Raw genomic sequence first — 21,974 nt, 5'->3', positions numbered from 1 at the left:
AGCTATATGATGACTTTGCTATGTAGTGAAATTGGTTATTTGGTATGTTTTAATATTGACACAAAATTTGATATATAATTTGACTTGTAAAATTTGCTTAGAATTGGTAAATGACATGTATGCATATTTGGTTAATGATATATATATATATATATATAGTAAATATGTGACAGCCCTAAACTGACCCTAGTCGGAAAGTGGTTTCGGGACCACGAAACCGAGTCCTATAAGAAATTAAAAGATATATTCCTTGTTTATAATGTGAGTAAATGCATGTGTGAAAGTTTCATGCATTAATTTGATTATTTTTATATGAATTTAGTTAAAAAGGACTTATGTGAAAAATATTGAAATTGTGGTAGGTTGAAGTGTAGTGGTCAAATATTGCATGGCTTAAAATATGGGGATTTGCATGTCAAATTCTCCATTTTTATGTAAGTGGCCGGCCATGATGATGGTTGAATAGCCATATATGCGTTATATATTATATTATAATAGTTAATGGTTTAAATTTTAAAATAAAAAAAAGGGGAAGCCATACATCCTTGCCTTGTCCTTGCCAAATGTTGAGAAAGAAAGAAGAAATATAATTATTAAATGATATTTGGCCACTATATAGGTAAGTGGACGGTAATGGACCACCATTTAAAAGGTTTTGATATTAAATTACAAAGATTAATTTAGTAATTGGCTTATTAAAATGAAATATAATAGAAGATGGTGATAAAAACAAAGTTACACCCATCCTTTCTTGCATTTTTACCGAAAACCATAAAGAAAAGAAAATGGAAATGAAGCTAAGGCATTCGGCTATGGTGAATGTATAGATTAAGGTATGTTTAATGCTCTTTCATTGAAAATCCTTGTATATTTGGAGTGGTCATCAAGTATAGAAGTCACTCATGGCAAAATTTTTGTAAATGGATGAAGATGACATTTGGTCATGGATGTTTATATTTCTTTGATGTTGGTTTTGATGTTTTGTGTATTGAGGGTTGATAATAGATGGAAGTCGAATGGTTGTTGTATGTAGATAGCATGCATGCTAATAATGTTTTTATTTTCTACTTAATATCTTATTGATTATGAGTTAACATGAATATTTAGTTGAACATATACCTTGAATTATGTTCAAAATTTTAATTGATTAGTTGTACTCTTCTTTTTGCTTTTGAATATTGAAATATTGAAGGTGAAAGGCTGGAAAATTTCAAGTTGAAATGTTGTCCAAATGCTGGAAATTTAGCATGCATATTCTTTTATTTAAATACTTTGACCGAATGTTGGAAGTTAACTTGCATGCTGTCAGTTGCTGCATGAGGGAGTTAAAATTGAACTTAAGATAGTTTATTACTAATTAATTTGCTGCTGTAATGCTATAAATTATTGGCTGTCCAAATTAGGACAAATTTATGGTACTTAGCTAATTAATATCTTGCTGTAATACTTAAATTATTGGCTGTCCAAATTAGGACAAAATCATGGTGTTATGTGCTAGCATGATATGTATGTGTGATTTAAGTGAAAAATGTTTAGATGATTTATAGTAATTGGCTAATGTGTTTTGTGGATATAGATGCGAATGTGGACTCAAGAAATTAATTGGAAAATTTGTTGTTTGTTTAGGTGATAGAAAGTATGAAATAGTCTTATGTGATACGTGTATATAAGTAGATGGAAGTGAAGTGTCCTATATTTTTGTGTATGGAATTAATTGCATTTTGATTTTAATGTGCATGATTATTACTATGTTTAAAATGTGTGAAAGCCGAATATGCTCATGATACAATGCTTGATTAGTTGATTAACAATAAGTTAAATTTGTGTAATTCAAGCTCAAGAGCATAAGGAGCCAATTTTGGATAAAGGGAAAGCGAAACTAATCGATTAGTCAATCCGTAGTTATTCGATAAAATCCAAGGTAAGTTTTGAGTAGTCACCTTTAGTATATAATTGATGATGCCTTGATATGTGTATATTAGATGAATTGTGACCTTTTGGTTCTACTTGAATTAAGTTGTGTGATAAATAATTTATGTATATGATTTATAGTTGAATGGTCACTATGGGTTAAGCTTGAATGATGAAATGGATATGTGATATTTATGTATGACTTTTGAACCGAAATGTAAATGACGGTGTTCATATGGAGATTATATCCGAATGTAGCAAATGACTACTAATGTGATATGTTGAATGAGATGTGTTAATATATGATTAAATAAGCATGAAATCGAATCATGGCATGTTTTATTAAATATGATACATATTGAAATCTATTGTTTTAGATGTAGATTAAATGATATGTGATTGCCAAATGTGATTGTTAAGTGAATAATATTAGTTAAGTACTTAAGCAAATCTATTGTTTTACTTAAGCTTAAGAGCAAAGAGGATCGAAGTCGGATAGGGGAAAAGAGAAAGTAAACGAATAGCCGTGGATATCTAGTCGTCGACCACTTCCGAGGTAAGTTTTAAGTGATTAAACGTTGAGTAAATTCAATCATAATAGGACATAATGAGTTGATTTAATAAGGTATGATGTGGCCATGATATGTCTTAAACTCAAATGGTAAGTTCATAAGTGTTTGGACTTGGAAATTTAAGAGCAAATTGTAATAATTTGCTTAGGACAGCAGCAGTAACGTGATTTTAGAAAATCACTATAAATTGTTGGTATAGAATTATAGGCTGAATAAAATATGTAATCAAATCTTAATTAGTCTAGTTTCTTATAAAAGGGACCGTGTAAGCAAAGAAATTTCCTATAAAGAGATATTTAAAGTTGTGTGAGACAGTGTCAGAATGACTCCGAAATCCCCTGTTCTGTTTTTAGAAAATCATTATAATTCGTACAAAAATGGTTATAAGATAAAATTTATATGCTTAGACTCCTTAATGAGTCTAGTTTTAAATTAAATCAAATAGAACATATTTTGAATTCTGTACAATGAGAAATTTGATTCGTAGTGAAGAGTGGTCAGATTAGTCAAACAGTGAAATAGGGGAAACTTTAAGAAAAATCTGGTATTGATTGGCCAAACCTAAAATTCTGAAAATTTTATGGATGGAAGAAATATGAGTCTATATTCAGGGAAAATTAACAGCAATTGATTTTGAGTTTTGTAGCTCCAGTTATAAATAATTTTGTGACTATTGCTCAGGAAAAACAACTTGTAGTGAATATGTGAATTTGTTGAAAACATTGATGAAACTATTTGAGTTGCTTATAAGCTATTGCTGAAATTGATGCACAAGATAAAGATATGTATATGTGGTAAAGCCGAATGGCTAATGTGAAATATGTATGAGATATGTATATGTGGTAAAGCCGAATGGCTAATGTGAAATATGTATGGGATATGTATATGTGGTAAAGTTGAATGGCTAATGTGAAATATATATATGAGATATGTATATGTGGTAAAGCCGAATGGCTAGTGTGAAATATGTATGAGATACGTATATGTGGTAAAGCTGAAGAGCTAGTGTGAAGTATGTAGGAGGTGTGGGTATATTGTGGCCGAATGACCAAATGTGAAAGGTGTGTATTATTAGATATTTGATGAGGCAAATGAATTACAAATATGACAGTCGATGTCAATGTCGTAACATGTGATTAAATGTACATGAAACTTGGAAATATATTCCGGGTAAGACCCGATGACTACGTGTGGAGATTATGTCCGGGTAAGACCCAATGACTACGTGTGGAAATATATTCCGGGTAAGACCCGATGACTACGTGTGGAGATTTTGTCCGGGTAAGACCCGATAACTTCGTGTGGAGATTTCATCTGAGCTAAAGGTCTCGCCGATAATCCGAGTAGAGGTTAAAGCTATAAGACTTCGTAATAAGAATTGCTTATAAATATATTCAATGCGAAAGGTTAAACAGGTATGTACTCCAAGTTTATATGTGAGCTTGATTTGAACTAAATCATAAGGTAGTTATGTGATGCATAAGTGAGCAATCTATGAAACTATTCCTATGATTATGTGACATCGGATCAGTGTGAAGGTTATGTGAAATTATGCAATATATCTATGTCACATGAGCTTACTTTTATGTGAAAATTTATCTGCCTATTGCATATGCTGAGATGTGCATATTCGGTAAAGGGATGGTATGCCCGAAGGAAGAGTGAAATAAAAATACGAACAACTATGTTATAATTTGATTGTTATCTGTTGGCACTGCTTAAAACTTACTAAGCATTGTAATGCTTACTCCGTTTACTTTGTTTTTTTTCTGTTTTATAGATCCCATTTGGAAGCTACAGGCTCGGGGGTCGTCAGCAACTAGTCACACTATCACTATCCACCGTTTGGTACTGCTATGTTTTGGATTATCTTATGGCATGTATAGAATAAACTAGTGGCGGAAGAATATTTTGGTTAATGTATATAAGCCATGCGAAAATGGCATCTTTTGAATGTTTACTTAGAGAAGTTTAAATTTTATCCCTGGCTGTGCTTAGTACTTATCTAAATGAATGACCTTTATTTCAAGAAAAAGTTCAAAATTTTACGATTTTGACATGAGTTACAAGTCCGGTAATGCCCCTTACCTATTCCGGCAAAAGTCACGGGATAGGGGTGTTACAAAATACGTATGCATATAACACATATGTTGGTGATTTGATTAGAAATAATGAATTATAAGTATAAGTAATATTCGGCTATATGGTCATGACATTAAAGCTAATTATGAGTTTAGACAATTATTAATGTAATAGTTTGTTTGATTTGTAATATGCACAAATGATTCGTCATGTTAATTAGATATATTGGCATATATTCAATATTTTTGTTTGAATGTCTTAATGTTTATACATGGAATTTTTCATGTAGACATCTATGTTATGATTTTGATTATACGAATGCTATGAGAGAGATGCAAATATATTTCTTATAATTGAGTTATAATCTCTTAAACATGAATAACAGCATTGATATCTTTTAAGCCGTTTATGGTTCGGTAATGCCTTATAACCTTAATCCCCCGACGGATACGGTTTAGGGGTGTTACATTTGATTGGTATCAAAACTACGGTTTAGTCAATTCTAGGACTAACGTAGCGCGTGTGAGTCTAGCTATACATGCCATATTATATATTGCGATAGTGTGATGACTTCTGACAATCAAAAATTTGTTTTCGTATAGTAAATGAATCTCGACAGAGCCATAGCTAATGATGTCGAGAGCATAGCGCCTGCTCCCACACATGGGACAGCGCTAGTTGATTCTCGACCGACTTTGAGTAACCAAGAGGGAGAAGCTAAGCGAGCCTTTTACCAAATGATTTACGACTGGTTTACTCAGTATATCCGGACGAATCCTACTGTACAACAACCTCTACCCTCGATTAATCCTTCTCCAATACCTACTATGGCTCAAGTGAGTGATCCATTGAGATTACATAAGCCTCATGTTGATAAAATCAGAAAACATGGGGCTGAATGTAACACCCTGAATTTGGGCCTAGAAGTATTGGGCCTTGAGTGCGGGTCCGTAAGGAGGTTGTATATAGGTATTTAATTGTGCAATGAAATAACACAGTTAAATGTCTGCTTTGGTGGTTAATGGCCCTGAGAAGTGTTAGAGAAATTTTGGGTTCAAACTTGGGCTTTAGCAAAAATTTTAGTATTAAGTGAAAAAAACCTGGATGCTTGGATGAGGGCCTTTTAAATTATTATTTTAAATAAATGACACAAGGAGCAATGTGGTCTAGTGGAAGTGGCGTAATTAAGGTTGTGTGGGAGCCTGGGTTCAAGCCTTGGCTCTTGCAATTATTTTGTTTTTTTTTAAGGGAACCTAGACTTTGGGCTTTAGACCTTATAATTAATTGGGGATAAAATATGACACAAAAAGAGCCTGTGGTGAAGTGGCAAGGTGGCGTCATAGAGTTGGCAAGGAGGTCTAGGGTTCGAAACTTATGGCAATCAAAGAGCATTTATTTTGCTAACAGGGGGCGGCAAGAGTTGGTGTTGAATTTAAACTCTGATGTTGGAAGGATCCCACATCGGGAAGCTAGCATAAGAGTGCTTGCAAAGCTGGCTTTAAATAGAGGGAACCATGAGGAGAGTAAAGGTACCTTTTCTTGGCTGATCCCTTTCGCTGTATGGCGTGCTCGTTTGGGGTGGGCGTCGGCTAAGAGTGCTAGGAGCGTGGATTAACTCCAGTCTCCTATCAGGTGTGTATTTCTCACTACTCTAGCTGTAGGATGGCTACTTCGGGCCGCGATAGGCCGAAAGAGGTCATGTGGGCCCAATTGGATAAGTTGTTTGATTGTGTAGTAAATATTGGACTAGGCTAGGTGAATCTCATATTTGTGGCTAGATTTGGGCTAAAAGAGCCACACGAGCGTGTGGGCCCATTTGGGCCGAGAATAAGCTTTAGGCCCATTCGTATTGTTATCCCTGTTTAGAATACTTTAGTTTACTAAATTACTGAAATGCCCTCGATTTGTAGAATTACTATTTTACCCTTGATTTATAGAATTACTGTTTCACCCTCGATTTACAAAATTACTGTTTTACCCTCAATTTATAGAATTACCATTTTACCCTCGATTTACAGAATTATCGTATTACCCTTGATTTACAAAATTACCATTAATCCCTCAGTTTACAAAATTACCCTTTTACCCTCGATTGTGAAATTACTAAAATACCCCTGTAGGATAGAATTACCAAAATACCCCTAGTTTGTAAAATTACCAAAATACCCCTAGTTTGTAAAATTACCAAAATACCCCTAGTTTGTCAAATTACCGAAATACCACTGGTTTGTGAAATTACTGAAATACCCTCAATTTTTAAAATTACCAAAATACCCCTGATTTACAAAATTACAGAAACACCCTTGACTTTCTAAAAATTATAGAAATACCATTGGTTTACAAATTTACTGAAATACCCTTGGTTTGTAGATTTACCAAAACACCCTTGTAGGATGAAATGACTAAAATACCCCTAATAGGTAAAAAACCGTAAAGCCCTCAGAGGGTAAAGTGATCGTAATACCCTGTATGGTAAAATGACGAATATGCCCTTATGTTCCGTATGAGTGATATGCTTAGGATTTACATATATTGATATTGGATTAGTTAAGTTTGAGTGATAGGTGGTGGTTATCGTAGGTGATTGATTTTGGAAACGTTTCAACTTCAACCCATAACAGGTGTGTAATAACCCTCGCAGTAGCTTAGATTAATATTCACCGAAAAGCCGAAATACTAAAATTCCAGCATTTCGGGAACTTGTGATTTTGCCTTTACTTAAAGAAGCGATAGATACGATATGATCGGTGTTTGGATCGATGGAGCAGGTAAGAGCGCAATTTTGTGCACGATGGTAAGTTGGGCCTCAATGGGCTAGAATCGGACCCAATGGGCTTTCGGGCCCATTTGGGTAAAACTGATAGAAAATGGAATCTGGAAAAGTTGCATGTTAACACGGTTAGTACTGTAGTAAAATTTGGATTAAGCAGGCTTAGTGGGCTAAATCAACATTCGTAGGGCCTATTAGGGGTTTTGGGCCCAAAAGCCCGAATTTGATAAAGTGGGTTAAAGATTATTGTTTAAACACTCGGAAATATTGATAATTGTTAATGAACATGGAAAACCCTGATATTTGGTAAAATTACAAAATTACCCTTATAATATGAAAAATGACTGTTTTGCCCTTGTGGGCAAGTGACTGACTTGGACTGTGTGGTAGATGGATTTGATTGTGAATATATGTTGGTGATATGAATGACTTGACTGTGATTGTTTGATTCAAATATGGGCATGACATTCTGCATACATGACATGTTGCATGGGTTGGGTTTTATAAATGGAGGAAGTGCTAAAAGGGCTATGCCCCAGTTTACCCAAAAAGGCTTTGCCCCAGTTTATCAAAAAGGGCTTTGCCTCAGTTATTAAAAGAGGCTAGGCCTCGGTTATATGATAAATGACTATCTTGCCGATGGAGAGTTTTTGGGTGGGTTGAGTTATTCCCACATGGTGTGTTGGTTGGTACGGTGGACGATGGCGGATGGTGGGTTGAGTAATCTCCCAAATGGGCTTGCATACATTCATTGATATTACATGTGATATTGAAATGGGCCTATGGGCCATCTGCTTCTGATAAAGGCTTGCCGATGATATGATTTATGAAAAGGCTTCGGCCCAGTGATATGGTTTATGAAAAAGCTTTGGCCCAGTATATGTCGAGACTGAATTAGGGCTTAGGCCCATATTGCTACTGTTAAAGGGCTAAGGCCCAGACTGTACTGTTATTGAATAAGGCTTTGGCCCAGATTGTACTGACACTGTTTTATTCACTGTTTGTTTGTTGTTGGGGATTACACACTGAGTTTTCGTAAACTCACATCGTTTCTAACTGTGCAGGTAATCCCTAAGCTTAGATGGTTTGGAGCTACGAGGGACTCGGAGATGGCCACACTACTGTTTCTATTTCTTTTAATTGCAATAAGTAGCTGATTTATTTCTTTATAAGTTTTATCTTATTAATATTATTATTTGGTTTTGGGTTGTAATAAGGCCATTTTAATTATTTTTCTGGGATTATTTTGTTTTATACCCTATATTTTACTGATAACAATCCAAAATGGGTTAGACTTAGGGCGCGTTTCCAAAATGATAATTGTTTTCAAAATAACGCAATGATACAATTAATTGGTTTATCAAAGATATCTACTTAAATGAATTCCAACTAGTTTTTCTCAAAACCTAACCTCGCACCAAAGTGTGGCAATGGTTGTGGGCATGTTTAGGATTAGATCCAATCAAGGGCTTGGTACTTAAGTAGCCTTTATGGCTCACCTCCTCTGTTTTGGATACCTACCTAGTGCACAGCTTCCATTCACTTGGTTAAGCTTAACAAAAGTTGGTTTTAAAGCGCTAAAACGAAACGTGGATTTTTAACTTCAATATGACACATCAGATTCGGCCATAACGTTTGGGTCGGGTTTGGGGTGTTGCATTTAGTAGTATCAGAGCCAGGTTACAAAACTCGGTTGGGGTATGGGTAGCAGAAAATTATTGTTGTTTTTTTCTTTTTTCGAAATTGGGGTTTGAAAAGGGTTTTTGTAAAAATTTTGTTTTGAAATTTATCAACAAAACTTGACTTGTTTCTGGAAAGATGTTATTGGAAGTGTGGCACACCGAGTCTCCGGCACCAAATCTGTAAGTTCTCTAACTCTGTTTACTGTTATAGATTGAAATGCTATATTAAGAAACCATTATAGATAGTAGCACTATACTGGAACTCTCTAGTTGGAGTAAAATGTAACGCTTGAATTTAGATTTAGTATTTATTTGGTGTGTGTTCTGGAAATGTAGAAATTGGTTGCATGTGATATCTATCCGCTCCGATGGACAAATGTTTTGGGTATGTTAGTATTATTAGTATCAGAGTGCGCAGCGGAAGTGTGGTGGTGTAGTCTGAGAGTGGAAAATTTCGAGGACGAAATTTCTTTAAGGGGGTAGAATTGTAACACCCCGAATTTGGGCCTAGAAGTATTAGGCCTTAAGTGCGGGTCCGTAAGGAGGTTGTATATAGGTATTTAATTGTGCAATGAAATAACACAATTAAATGTCTGCTTTGGTGGTTAATGGCCCTGAGAAGTGTTAGAGAAATTTTGGGTTCAAACTTGGCCTTTAGCAAAAAATTTAGTATTAAGTGAAAAAAACCTAGATGCTTGGATGAGGGCCTTTTAAATTATTGTTTTAAATAAATGACACAAGGAGCAATGTGGTCTAGTGGAAGTGGCGTAATTAAGGTTGTATGGGAGCCTGAGTTCAAGCCTTGGCTCTTGCAATTTATTCTGTTTTTTTTAAGGGAACCTAGACTTTGGCCTTTAGACCTTATAATTAATTAGGGATAAAATATGACACAAAAAGAGCCTGTGGTGAAGTGGCAAGGTGGCGTCATAGAGTTGGCAAGGAGGTTCAGGGTTCGAAACTCATGGCAATCAAAGAGCATTTATTTTGCTAACAGGGGGCGACAAGAGTTGGTGTTGAATTTAAACTCTGATGTTGGAAGGATCCCACATCGGGAAGCTAACATAAGAGTGGTTGCGAAGCTGGCTTTAAATAGAGGGAACCAGAAGGAGAGTAAAGGTACCTTTTCTTGGCTGATCCCTTTCGCTGTATGGCGTGCTCGTTTGGGTTGGGCGTCGGCTAAGAGTGCTCGGAGCGTGGATTAACTCCAGTCTCCTATCAGGTGTGTATTTCTCACTACTCTAGCTGTAGGATGGCTACTTCTGGCCGCGATAGGCCGAAAGAGGTCATGTGGGCCCAATTGGATAAGTTGTTTGATTGTGTAGTAAATATTGGACTAGGCTAGGTGAATCTCATATTTGTGGCTAGATTTGGGCTAAAAGAGCCACACGAGCGTGTGGGCCCATTTGGGCCGAGAATAAGCTTTAGGCCCATTCGTATTGTTATCCCTGTTTAGAATACTTTAGTTTACTAAATTACTGAAATGCCCTCGATTTGTAGAATTACTATTTTACCCTTGATTTATAGAATTCTTGTTTCACCTCGATTAACAAAATTCTTGTTTTACCCTCAATTTATAGAATTACCATTTTACCTCGATTCTGTAATTATCGTATTACCTCGATTTACAAAATTACCATTAATCCTCGGTTTACAAAATTACCCTTTTACCTCGATTGTGAAATTACTAAAATACCCAGAGGATAGAATTACCAAAATACCCCTAGTTTGTAAAATTACCAAAATACCCTAGTTTGTAAAATTACCAAAATACCCCTAGTTTGTCAAATTACCGAAATACCCTTTGGTTTGTGAAATTCTGAAATACCCTCAATTTTAAAATTACCAAAATACCTCGATTTACAAAATTACAGAAACACCCTTGACTTTCTAAAAATTATAGAAATACCATTGGTTTACAAAATTACTGAAATACCCTTGGTTTGTAGATTTACCAAAACACCCTTGTAGGATGAAATGACTAAAATACCCCTAATAGGTAAAAAGACCGTAAAGCCCCTATAGGGTAAAGTGACCGTAATACCCCTGTATGGTAAAATGACGAATATGCCCTTATGTTCCGTATCGCTGATAAGCTTAGGATTTACATATATTGATATTGGATTAGTTAAGTTTGAGTGATAGGTGGTGGTTATCGTAGGTGATTGATTTTGGAAACGTTTCAACTTCAACCCGTAACAGGTGTGTAATAACCCTCTTAGTAGCTTAGATTAATATTCGCCGAAAAGCCGAAATACTAAAATTTCGGCATTTCGAGAACTTGTGATTTTGCCTTTGCTTAAAGATGCGATAGATACGATATGATCGGTGTTTGGATCGATGGACCAGGTAAGAGCGCAATTTTGTGCACGATGGTAAGTTGGGCCTCAATGGGCTAGAATCGGGCCCAATGGGCTTTCGGGCCCATTTGGGTAAAACTAATAGAAAATGGAATCTGGAAAAGTTGCATGTTAACACGATTAGTACTGTAGTAAAATTTGGATTAAGCAGGCTTAGTGGGCTAAATCAGCATTCGTAGGGCCCATTAGGGGTTTTGGACCCAAAAGCCCGAATTTGATAAAGTGGGTTAAAGATTATTGTTTAAACACTCGGAAATATTGATAATTGTTAATGAACATGGAAAACCCTGATATTTGGTAAAATTACAAAATTACCCTTATAATATGAAAAATGACTGTTTTGCCCTTGTGTGCAGGAGACTGACTTGGACTGTGTGGTTGATGGATTTGATTGTGAATATATGTTGGTGATATGAATGACTTGACTGTGATTGTTTGATTCAAATATGGGCATGACATTCTGCATACATGACATGTTGCATGGGTTGGGTTTTATAAATGGAAGAAGTGCTAAAAGGGCTATGCCCCAGTTTACCCAAAAGGGCTTTGCCCCAGTTTATCAAAAAGGGCTTTGCCCCAGTTATTAAAAGAGGCTAGGCCTCCAATTATATGATAAAGCAGCTATGTTGCCAGTGGAGAGTTTGGTTGGGTGGGTTGAGTTATTCCCCACATGGTGTGTTGGTTGGTACCGGTGGATAGTAGCGGATGGTGGGTTGAGTAATCTCCCCAAATGGGCTTGCATACATTCATTGATATTACATGTGATATTGAAATGGGCCTATGGGCCATCTTGCTTCTGATAAAGGCTTGACGATGATATGCTTTATGAAAAGGCTTCGGCCCAGTGATATGATTTGTGAAAAAGCTTCGGCCCAGTATATGTCGAGACTGAATTAGGGCTTAGGCCCATATTGCTACTGTTAAAGGGCTAAGGCCCAGACTGTACTGTTACTGAATAGGGCTTTGGCCCATATTGTACTGACACTATGTTATTCACTGTTTGTTTGTTGTTGGGGATTACACACTGAGTTTTCGTAAACTCACATCGTTTCTAATTGTGCAGGTAATCCCTAAGCTTAGATGGTTTGGAGCTACGAGGGACTCGGAGATGGCCACACTACTGTTTCTATTTCTTTTAATTGCAATAAGTAGCCGATTTATTTCTTTATAAGTTTTATCTTATTAATATTATTATTTGGTTTTGGGTTGTAATAAGGCCATTTTAATTATTTTTCTGGGATTATTTTGTTTTATACCCTATATTTTACTGATAACAATCCAAAATGGGTTAGACTTAGGGCGCGTTTCCAAAATGATAATTGTTTTCAAAATAACGCAATGATACAATTAATTGGTTTATCAAAGATGTCTACTTAAATAAATTCCAACTAGTTTTTCTCAAAACCTAACCTCGCACCAAAGTGTGGCAATGGTTGTGGGCATGTCTAGGATTGGATCCAATCAAGGGCTTGGTACTTAAGCAGCCTTCATGGCTCACCTCCTCTGTTTCGGATACCTACCTGGTGCATAGCTTTCATTCACTTTATTAACTTAACAAAGACTATCTTTTAAAACACTGAGAAGGACATTGAAAGAGGCATGGGTTTTCTAAAAAACTTCAATATGACACGTCGGATCTGGCCATAACGTCTGGGCTGGGTTTGGGGTGTTACACTGAAGAATTCAGAACTACTGGTGATGATGATGCTGAGCGAGCTGAATTCTAGCTTGATAATACTATCTGCATGTTTGATAAGCTATCTTGTACTCCGGATGAATGTTTGAAATGTGCCATATCTTTGCTACGAGACAACGCATATCACTGGTGGAATACACTGGTATCGGTGGTTCTAAAAGAACGGGTGACTTGGGACTTCTTTCAGACTGAGTTTCGTAAAAAATAATCATTCAGAGATTTATTGACCAGAAGCATAAAGAATTTCTAGAATTGAAACAAGGTCGCATGACTTTGACAGAATATGAATGGAAATTTGTGAGACTCAGTCAATATGCCCGAGATTGTGTTTCAACCGAAACTATCATGTGTAAAAGATTTGAAGATGTGCTGAACAAAGACATTAAATTGTTAGTTGGCATACTTGAAATAAAAGAGTTTGTAGTCCTTGTTGAGCGAGCCTGCAAGGTCGAAGAGTTTGGGAAAGAGAAAAGAAAAGCTGACTTTGAAGCTAGAGATTCATGTAAGAGATCATCGAGTAAGTTATTTCAGTCGGCATCAATAAAGTTCTAAGATGATTTTAACCGTTTCATGGCTACTTCTGGTTATTCTAGACGGGATCGGGATAGACCACTTGCGAGCTCAAGAGCTACCTCAGTAGCTAGTGTTGGTAATGTTAGATCGAATCAACCAAAGTGTAAACATTGTGGTAAACAACATCTTGGCAGTCGTAGATTGTATGACCGAGCCTGTTTTAAATGTGGATCGATGAATCATTTCATTCGTGAATGCCTGAGTTAGCTGAACAAAATCCAGTACAAAATATGAGATCGGGTAACACTGTAACTCGAGGTAGACCACCCAGAAATATGGGTAATGTGAGTAGCAGTCAGAGAGGGACTAAAGATACAGCAGTTAGATCCAAGGCTCGTGCACCTGCCAGAGCATATGCTATATGCGCATGCAAGGAGGCTTCATCCCCAGATGTTATTACTGGTACATTCACTCTTTATGATACTAGTGTAATTACATTGATTGATCCTGGTTTGACTCATTCTTATGTGTGTGAGACTTTAGTATTCAGTAAGACTTTGCCTGTTGAGTCTACTGAATTTGTGATTAGAGTATCAAACCCTTTGGGCCGATGTGTGTTGGTTGAAAAAGTGTGTAAGAGTTGTCCTTTGATGATTCGAGATTTGTGTTTCCCGACTGTTTTGATGTTGTTTCCATTTGATGAGTTCGACATAATTCTGGGTATGAATTGGTTGACTTTGCATGATGCTATTGTAAATTGTAAAAGAAAGACTATTGATTTGCGGTGCCCAAATGATGAGATTATTCGGATTGAATCTAATGATCTGAATGGTTTATCGACAGTGATTTCTTCAATGTTAGATAAAAAATATGTGAGAAAAGGTTGCAAAGCTTATTTTTCCTATGTGCTTGACTCTAAGGTGACCGAAAAGAATATTGAATTAGTACCAGTTGTGTGCGAGTATCTGGATGTGTTTCCTAAAGAATTATCGAGTTTGCCATCTATTCAGGAGGTAGAGTTTGGTATTGAGTTGGTGCCAGGGACGACTCCGATATTGATAGCTCCATATAGAATGGCACCTACTGAATTAAAAGAATTGAAAGCTCAGTTGCAAGAATTGACAGATAGAGGTTTCGTGCGACCGAGTTTCTCTCCCTAGGGTGCACCAGTTTTATTTTTGAAAAAGAAAGATGGAACTATGAGAATGTGTATCGATTATAGACAGCTTAATAAGGTGACTATCAAGAATAAATATCCGTTGCCACGGATTGATGATCTGTTTGATCAATTGAAAGGGGCTACAGTGTTTTCGAAGATAGATTTGAGATCAGGCTACTATCAGTTGCGAGTTAAAGACTTCGATCTGCCAAAGACTGCTTTCCAAATGAGGTACAGACATTATGAATTTATGGTTATGGCTTTCAAACTTACTAATGCACCTGTTGTTTTCATGGATTTGACGAATCAGATCTTCAGATAGTATCTGGATCGGTTTGTGGTTGTGTTCATAGATGACATTTTGATCTACTCTCGTGATGAAACCGAACATGCCAAACATTTGAGACTTGTGTTACAGACTTTGCGAGATAAACAGTTGTATGCGAAGTTCAGTAAATGTGAGTTTTGGTTATGCGAAGTCAGTTTACTGGGACATGTTGTATCAGCATCGGGTATTCGGGTTGATCTGAGTAAGATTTTGGCTATACTTGATTGGAAACCTCTGAGAAATGTTTCTGAAGTCTGAAGCTTTCTGGGACTTACTGGTTACTATTGACGGTTCATGAAAGGTTTCTCTATGATTGCAACCCTGATGACAAAGCTGCTTTAGAAAGATGTTAAGTTCGAGTGGTCAGAAAAGTGCCAGAAAATTTTTGATCAGTTGAAAGCCTTTTTGACCGAAGCTCCAGTGCTAGTTCAGCCAGAATTAGGTAAAGAATTTGTTATTTATAGCGATGCATCTTTAAATGGTTTAGGATGTGCTTTGATATAGGAAGGCAAAGTTATAGCTTATGCCTCGAGACAGTTAAAGCCGCATGAAAGAACTATCCAACACATGATCTAGAATTGACAGCTACTGTGTTTACATTGAAGATATGGCCTCACTATCTGTTCAGTGAGAAATTTCATGTTTATTCTGATCACAAGAGCCTGAAATATTTGATGACTCCGAAAGATTTAAACTTGTGAAAGCGTCGATGGTTAGAGCTGTTGAAAGATTACGAGCTTGTGATCGATTACCATCCGCGAAAGGCTAATGTTGTTGCTGATGCTTTAAGCCAAAAATCACTGTTTGGTTTGCGTGTAATGAATGCACATATGGCTATGTCTGATGATGGTTCGATAATAGCTGAATTAAAAGCAAGACCATTATTTGTTCAGCAAATTTATGATGCTCAGAAAGTTGATGATAGTTTGTTAGCAAAGCAAGCTCAATGTGATTCGAATGTTGAATCCAAGTTTCGAGTTGATGCTGAGGGTTGTTAGAGGTTCAGAAACCGAATGTGTGTTCCAAGAGATTCAGAGTTGATTCAAATGATTTTAAACGAAGCTCACAGCAGTCGGTTATCTATTCACCAGGGTAGTACGAAGATGTATAATGATCTAAAACAGCTTCGCTGGTGGTATGGTATGGAACGAGACATTTCTGATTTTGTTTCGAAATGTTTAGTCTGTCAGCAAGTAAAAGCCGAGCATCAGGTACCTTCTGGGTTGCTTCAGCTAATCACGATACCTGAGTGGAAATGGGACAAAGTTAAGATGGATTTTGTATCCAGTTTACTGTTGACACCGAGCAAAAAAGATGCAATCTAGGTTATTGTGGATATATTAACAAAATCAGCTCATTTTGTTCTGGTTCATACAAATTATTCACTTGATAAGCTTGCAGAGTTATATTTTCTCAGATTGTGAGATTACACGGGGTGCCTATTTTTATTGTTTCCGATAAAGATCCGAGGTTTACATCGCGGCTTTGGAAGAAACTGCAAGATACATTAGGTACGAAATTACATTTCAACACTACTTTCCATCCGTAAACAGATGGTCAGTCTGAACAAATCATTCAGATACTTGAGGATATGTTGAGATGCTGCATTCTCGAGTTCGAAGGTACGTGGGAACAATACTTACCACTGATTGAATTTGCGGACAATAATAACTTAATTCATATTTAACAAAATTACATGTGTAATTATTGTAATAAAAATGTGACAATTTTTTAGTTTTACATGTGAGTAATAAATCGACCCACAAGAAGATTTATTTTTTGACATGCTATTATTGGCAATATTTGATTACAACACCAAGATATCACTTGAAAATTAATATTTTGTTCAAAGATGAAATATTAATGGAGCATTCAGTATCTTGATATGATATTTACCTTTATTCAAATTATTTTGGTTTAAAATTGAAGTCTTATGTGAGCTTGTTTTGTTTGATTCAGCTATTATTACACTTGCCAACATCACAGCTAGCATTAACTCGATTCCTATTTTAAATGACACCAACTTTAAATCATGGTAAGAGAATCTTATGATTGTTCTAGGAATCATAGATCTCAACCTTATGTTAAGGACCACTTCTCCTCCACCACTTACAAATGAGAGTACCTCTAATGAAAGGAGGGAGATGGAAAGGTGGGAGAGATAAAACCACGTGTGTATTATGATCATTAAGAGTGTTTTTCCAAAAACATTTAATTGCATTATGTCTAGGGGTGAGCATTAGATCGAATCGAATCAAAAATTTTTGAGTTAATAGAGTTTTCGAATCATATTTTATCATCCTAACTTAATTTGAAATTTTCTCGAATCGAGACGAGTGAGATGGAATTCGAATCGAATCGAGTCGAATATATTTGTTCGAGTTAAATTTAAAAAAATGACTTTAGTGTTGTTTATTTTTATGTAATTTTTCAAAAACTAAATTTTCTATAAAGTTTTTAAACATGATCATATAACAAAAAATTGAAGTAAATAAGTGAAAAATAAAAGGAACAAAATATCAACCCAAATAAACAACATCAACCCAAATAAAATACATAAGTCCACATAAACAACAAAATTAATACAATAAGACTATAATAAAAAAACATAAGCAAAAGTCCAAGTAAACAGCATGAGTCGAAGTAAACAACATGTCAACAACATTATATTAATAATAATAACCATAAGCAAAAGTCCAAAATGCAATAGAAACCTACACCAATCCAAAAAAAAACAAAGAACACAACAAAAGTCTAATTAACCAATGACAATAACAAACCAAACCAAACTAACAACAATAACACATCAGTTCAAAAACCATTATAGAATAGTTTAATTTTCTTCTTGTGCTTCAAACACCACTGATAATCTTGAAACATCTAGTAAAATTATTGAATGAGTTAGTTAAATGATAAAAAAATGTAACACCCCTGTTCTACTGTTTGACAGTTTCAACCCTTCTTTACTAAAAATCGATTATCTCTTGTACAAAATTAGATTAATGTTCCCGTCCGTTTCTCTTGAAAATAGACTCATTAAGGATTTATTCATATAAATTCTAACCTATAATCGTTTTTGTAAAATTTTTAGTGATTTTCTAAAGTTGAGACAGGGGAGCCCGAAAGCACTTTGACTCTATCTCACAAAAGTTCAAATATCTCATAATATGAAACTCTTTAGTTTACACCATTTCTTATATGTGAAACTAGATTCAATAAGCTTTAATCTCATATTTATTTAGTCTCTAATTCAATTTCCATAATTTTTGGTGGATTTTCGAAATCACACAACTGCTGATGTCCAAAATTGTTTTAGTGCAATATCATGATAACTATCATATGATGGCATAATAACATAATCACCAAGATTATTTATCATTCAAGCATTCTAGCTCATTAATCAAATATTCATATAAATTTATGTAAATATACCTTTTCGTCATATATCATTCTATAACAAAGCATTACTTATGAGTATAACATACGTACCTGTACGTATCTGTAGCATATCAAATAACTTTACCTTTATTACCATGCCCATCTCAAGACTATCATTGCATCATTCATTATAATACCTGTTGAACACTTGAAATACTATTGGATACATGGAAACCTGCACATAAGTGCCACATAAACAAACGTAGCCAAAGCTACCTTATAATATGTAACACATCCACAATGAACTCGGACCTCTCAACGAGCTCGAATGTTACATGTATCGCATCCATTGTGAACTCAGATCACTCAACGAGCTTGGATGCTTGCCTCCATAATGAACTCAGACCACTCAATGAGCTCGGATGCTACATATATCACGAACTTGGGCCACTCAACAAGTTTGGATTCTCACATATATCACGAACTCGGACCACTCAACGAGCTCAGATTTCTTAATTCCTAGTGACATGTCACTTGTATCGTAAACTATTCCTAAGGTTCAAACGAGATTTTCCTCATTTCACATAACATCTTCATTGTACTTGTTCGTATCGTTGTGGATAACGACCGTAATATCATACATGCTTACAAATTCACCATTCTCATATTCATGAAATAATCATGACATTGTTCATAATAACGTTTTGGCATTTGTCACATAATACAATCATCATACCAACTATATAAATATTCACCACATGATGTTAACACATCAAATTAAGTTCAAGCATAAACAATGATATTATTGCATTATTATTGACATACGAACTTACCTCGAAAGTGAGCATGCTATTTATTCCGATTTAGTCCATAATCTTATTCATTTCCAATCTATGCCTGAATCTCATTTTCCTTGATCTATAATATCAAATTTAGCTTACTAATTAGTCACATTATTCATATGGGTCCAAAAATCATAATTTTGTTTTCATTTTGACCCCTAAACTTTCACATATTTGCACTCTTGTCCCAATGCTCATAAAATGATTTTCATTCAATTCCTTTGTACTTTAAGCCTAACCGAACCATTTCCATAACCATAGAAGCCCCTAATTTCCACTCAATCACACTTTTATGAACAAATTTTGTAACTTTTACAAAACGGTCCTTTTTGACAATTTCACCGAAAATCACTTAATAAAAGATGTTTATCATGCATCAAACATTCATATTCCTTCATAAAACATTAAAATACTAACATGTCATGCATGGGTCAATTTTTAAATATGAACCCTAGCTCAAAATATTGGTAGAAATGATTAGATCATGTAATGAGGATATCAAAAATACGAACAACATTAAAAACGGGGATGGAGAGCACTTACTATTGAGCTTGGAAATGACAAAAACCTAGCCACGGAGTCTCCAAGCATATTTAGCCATGAAGAAGAAGGATGAGGAAATTTTTTCTTTGTTTTCCCTTTTTAATTCATTTAATTACTAAATGACTAAAATACCCTTAATGCCTTTTTTTTGAAATTTCACCTAACCATGTCCATTTTTGTCCAAATTTTTAGAACTTATTCAAATTACTCTTTAAGGACCTCTAATTAATAATTCAATTCAATTTCATGCTTGAATCTTTTAGAACTCAAGTTTTACAATTTATTCAATTTAGTCCTTAAAGTCCAATCGAGCACCTTAGACATAAAATTTCTTCATGAAATTTTTGCACAAGCATATAAACATGTCATAGGCCTTATAATAATCATAAAATAATTATTTCTAATTTGGATTTTTGGTCTCAAAATCTATGTTCTGACTTGGCCCTAATTCAGGATGTTACAATTCTCCCCCCTTTAGGAATTTTCATCCCCGAAAATCTTACCAGAAGAGTGGTTTAGTTATCACACAAACTCCACTATCTCATAATTTTTGCTGAAAAACTTTTACTCAGGCTACGCTTAATATTTAACTCTTTAATCTCCCATACTAAAATCATGAATAATTCTGTGGTATACGATGCATCAACCGAATCTTGACTTCTATCAGAGAATTCATGTACACAAGGGTCGGACCCATACCGTCATAGAATATATATATACACATTATACTCGAATCCTCTCGGATACAAATGGTGTAGCTAGCGCGATCATCATGGCCTTAAGTTCTCTATCATTTTATACAGCCCAATAGTTTACTAATTCAACCTCTAGTCGTCATTAAAATTTAGAGCCTCATTTAGCTTTTTCAATAATTCACGATATACATCCCGGATCTCAATCTGATTAAAAAAAACTAGCACTTTAAGAAATTCAACAATCTCAAATATGCTTAATCCCATAAGTCTGATGAGCGAAAATTCAGTACATACCGACATGATTTGCAGATTCATTAATTATTTAACAACAAGTCACATGGCATCTTTCGCTTTCAAAGATAGGAATGATCATGATATGAAATCTATAGTAATCTCATTCTCATTTCCATTCAATTACCACCACTGGTGAAAATCGTTCAGACGTCACTTGATATTCAACTTTAACCCTGATAACATTTCATGTATCAAACACAAAGATCAGAAATGTCGAGTTCCAAACTTGAACACCTACACATTACTCCTGTGAGCTTCTTTGCAACTCTCTGTATAAGCTCTGGACTTTCTACCAAAGCACTTGTAACCAAATTTTCCTTTTCTCAAAGATCATACAACAATAATCTTAGATCATCTACGCTATCTCAAACTCAAATCTTTCTATGACAGCAGATACATTAAGCTATCACTTTGCCCTTTTGTCCCAAAACCTATCACAATCCTTTTAATGACACATCACAGAAAAATAAAAATTTCTTGTTGGATTTAGGCTAAACCAAGTCTAATATTCTAATTAACAATTTTCTTGTCTGTTCTTAAGCTTTACTAACATGCAATGGACTGTTGAACTTTCACAAGGTGATAACTTTATCATTCATAGCAACTTTAAATCATATCAAAGTATGCTAAGAAATATACACTTTTCATTCAGACTATTCGTATTTTACCCATAAAGAAATGAAATTTTATTCCCAAGCATAAATATCTCATTTAATATTTCAAACAATAACCAACACTGATTGAACAACCAAGTCGGACTTAATCATCAATAAATGACATTTCAAGAAATCGTCTCTTCCAATCGATAGAATGATTCAACATGTAATCATTCAAAGTTCATTTATCATGCTAATCAAAAACCATTTCAAATGCATTAACTCAAGTAACAGATATCTCAACTGAAGGCATCAACTTCGATTAACTTAGTTGAGAAAAGAAATCCACTATGCAAATTGTAACTAGCAATTTCACCACTTATGCCTTTGCTATTGTCAAAACCTTACACAAAGTTTAAAGAAATTCGAATACTAGAATCATCACGTTACTACTATCAACCCAGAGGCATAATCATAATTGACATAGTCATCATAGGCCAAAGTATACACTTTAGATACGAGTCATGATTAATAATTTTCAGAATAAAAATGACTA

General features: G+C 35.1%; 2 long non-coding RNA genes across 2 annotated transcripts; both read left to right on the top strand.

The window, feature by feature from the left end:
- The first annotated feature begins 6,093 nt into the window (after positions 1 to 6,093).
- LOC128290370 (uncharacterized) lies at positions 6,094 to 8,551 on the top strand. Its single transcript, XR_008280157.1, has 2 exons — positions 6,094 to 6,197; positions 8,400 to 8,551. It is a non-coding gene; the product is annotated as an uncharacterized LOC128290370 (long non-coding RNA).
- A 1,581-nt stretch (positions 8,552 to 10,132) lies between these two features.
- On the top strand, positions 10,133 to 12,627 carry LOC128290362 (uncharacterized). The gene is made up of 2 exons (XR_008280130.1): positions 10,133 to 10,236; positions 12,438 to 12,627. It is a non-coding gene; the product is annotated as an uncharacterized LOC128290362 (long non-coding RNA).
- Positions 12,628 to 21,974: the final 9,347 nt, after the last annotated feature.

The sequence above is a fragment of the Gossypium arboreum genome, chromosome 3, assembly GCF_025698485.1.
Source record: "Gossypium arboreum isolate Shixiya-1 chromosome 3, ASM2569848v2, whole genome shotgun sequence".
In the NCBI taxonomy this organism is placed as follows: domain Eukaryota; kingdom Viridiplantae; phylum Streptophyta; class Magnoliopsida; order Malvales; family Malvaceae; genus Gossypium; species Gossypium arboreum.
The sequence above is the reverse complement of the archived record's forward strand: the minus strand, read 5'-3'. Positions and strand labels throughout refer to the sequence as shown.